This window comes from Lottia gigantea (genome assembly GCF_000327385.1).
Source record: "Lottia gigantea unplaced genomic scaffold LOTGIsca_95, whole genome shotgun sequence".
Classification (NCBI taxonomy): domain Eukaryota; kingdom Metazoa; phylum Mollusca; class Gastropoda; family Lottiidae; genus Lottia; species Lottia gigantea.
This window is the reverse complement of record NW_008711088.1, coordinates 411665-415033: the sequence shown is the minus strand read 5'-3', so window position 1 is coordinate 415033 and position 3369 is coordinate 411665.

Genomic DNA, 3369 nt, shown 5'->3' with positions numbered 1-3369 from the left:
CACTTATCATATGATAGTTTAAAACCATGTTCGCATACAACTTCTTCGTGCTGTAAAAGAATTAAAAGCCAACTTAACATGTAAGGCGCCGAATTTTCATTTTGATACGGGACACACATAGCTGAAATTCGGCTTTATCACATTTCCTGTGTAATATGTTACGTTATGAAAATTTCCATAGCTCATCAACAAAGGACGGACAACGCCATGCAGTGTTAAATAAGGGAAATTTTGTCTGGGCAGTGGCAACAGCTTACTCTTTTTCGATTTCCAACTGTCGAGGGATCTTTAACATGCACAGCCTGTAGCACACACAGGGCCTCTGTTTATTGTCCCATCTGAACAACTAGACACTTTCTCTATTTCTAATTGTCGAGGGATCTTTAACATGTACAGCCTGTAGCACACAGTGCCTCGGTTTACCCGAACGACTAGACACTTTTTTCATGTCAGCCTCTGACCTGTTTCACCAACAGGCATCGCTATGCACTGTGCAATGAGGAAAAATTTGCCAGGAAAGCGGCATTAACATACCCTTTTTAATTTGAACAGTCGTGGGATCTGTAACGGGGCCTAGGTTTATTTTCGCTTCCGAACAACTAAGCAATTTACAGCCTTCCGACCATTAGCACTAGCACTAACAGGCAACGCAATGCAGTAAGCAATAAGGATAGCGGCATTAGCCTACTCTTTTTCAATTTCAACAGTCGAGGGATCCATTAACGCTTCCGAATAAGCGCTTTTCCACGCCAGTCCCTCCGATCTCTATCACTAACACAGGCTACGCTATGCAGTAAGCAATGAGGGAAATCTAACTTACCATCTGATACAGCTGAAGATCGCCAGCGTTACATCCTGACTCGCTGACACTTGCGTTACTGTTGAACAATAGACAAAGGTTCTCGGTCGACTTAAACAACATGAAAAGACAATCAGTCGTATGCTTACACTGACGGGCACAGTCTATCTCCCACGGAATATCTTCCAATTTCTTGATTAATTCTACAACTGCAGAATTCAAACACGTCTTGGTGAATAGAAATGTGTGTCCAATAACTAGCGATACGACGGCTGTAAAAACAACGATTCTGTTAAAACCCATTGCTGTATCGCGTTTCACATACAGACTGGCTTAAAATGAAGATTTCACTTCGAGTTACCCAATGATCAACTTTAATCGACGCTTTTATGATCTTTAAAAAGGGTGGGGGTGGATCTAAAGATATTCACAACCTTGATTTAAACGATCCTTTCTATCTTTTTATCATCAGAATAAGAATACAATAGTGTTCCTTCTCTTTGAGTTTTTAATTCTTTTATCTTCAGTCATAAAATTCTCAGTTTAGAATCGACTGAAGACAAAAACACAAATCTTTACTACGAGTTCTAAACTACAAATTGAGGCTTTGCAGCAAAGCCATGCAGTGTGCAATGAGGGAAATTTTGTCACGAGAGTTTTTCGATTTCCAACTGTTGAAAAATCCGAAGGTATTATCTCGGCCTATACCGGGATGGAACACCCAATCTTCAGGTTAACATACAGGCGTCTAACTCACTGACAGGGGGAAACCAGGTTGAATAATCTGAAGGTATTATCTTGACCTATGCTGGGATTGAACCCTGGACCTTCAGGTCAGCGAACAAGCATCTAACTCACTGACAGAGGAAACTGGGTTGAAAAATCTGAAGGTATTATCTCAATCTATGCTGGGATTGAACCCTTGACCTTCAGGTTAGCGAGCAAGCGTCTAACTCACTGACAGGGGAAAACTGGGTTGAAAAATCTGAAGGTATCATCTCAACCTATGCCAGGATTAAACCCTGGACCTTCAGATTAGCAAGCGTCTAACTCACTGAGCCACCGCGGCTCCTCGTTAAGATAAAACAAAGTATAAACTAACCTGGTAATATTAGGTTCAGATTAATATTCTTCACTCTGCCAGACATCAAAAGACATCTGTCTTCTAGGCTATTAGGTGTTGTGGCTTCGATTCCTCTTCAAGGTAAGAACAATTGTGATACCTCTGCCAGTGCTTCCGAGAGTCGACCTTCATCCCATATAGCAATATCTACAAGAGAAAAACAAAATATTAAGATATGAAATTCATTAAAGAATGGAAACCATCTCGGCAGGACAGGGGCGATGAACTCCCTGCATTATTGCCTACCCTCGGGGCCATTGGTGTCTTCTCCATTCTTCTGGATCATATTACCACCAATGTCTGAAATAGAGAGCAAATATTACATCCCCTCCCCCCATAAAATTAAATAACAAAAGAGACCGACTTACTATTCTCTGGGTTGATCCAAAAACCCAACTAAAGTAAAATCCGGGACACGTACAAAAACCCTACCCTACCCTATGCAGTGAAAACAGCATCGGTAGCTGTGACCCCACCCTTTGACCTGTAATTAATTATGACCTTTGACCTCAAACACCATCAGTGACCTTTGACCACATATTCACTAAATGTGACCTATGACCTCAACTGGCATGAGTGAGCTTTGACCCCAACAGCCAAGTGTGACCTTTGACTTCACCCACCAACAGTGACCTATGATCCCATTTAACTTTTGACCTTAACTGTCAACTTTCACTTACAAAACTGTGAATAGCAAGATACACAAAACCAAGAGGCAAAAATCAAAAGACCAAAAACTAAGAGGCAAAAATCAGAAAAAAAAAACAAAGACAATGCGAGGAAGCAGAACCATGCAAAATTAAGAAAGCAGAAAGACCAAATCAATGCTGAATATCAACAATCTCTTCCGAGGGCCCTCTCTGCGTCTGTTGGCGCCGCTTCGTCTGTGATCTTCCATCTAGAATGAGAAAACAAAAACTAAAACACTATAACGCGCGCGACGTAACAACTGGTTGTTGCGTTTACAATTTGCTTCTATCTTGGTTGCAAGTCGTAAATACTGCCAGTACGGTGCCCGTGTTTGCGAACGCAGCATATGCCAATAAATAACTCAAACATACCCCTGGTACTTCATCTGATGGCGAGACTCTTTTTATCGGGCACTCTGTCTTGAGGACCCCTCCACTTCATCTGTTCTTCATCTGTTGGCTTCATCTGTTCTTCATCTGTTGGCTTCATCTGTTCTTCATCTGTGGACTTCATCTGTGTTCTTTTGCTGTGAAAGAAAATTCATGCAAAGTTTTGTCAGTGTGTAATATGCAAACCTCCAATTTAGCAAACCCTTTGTATAGCAAAATCCAAGATTAGCAAACCTTTTGAAGAGAACAATCCCCTCTTTTTACACGGCACATTTCAGAGTAAAAAAACTGCGTATTATAAACACAAATATACTAAACTTATGGAAATCCTATTAAACATACCCGCGGTACTTCATCTGTTAGACGAG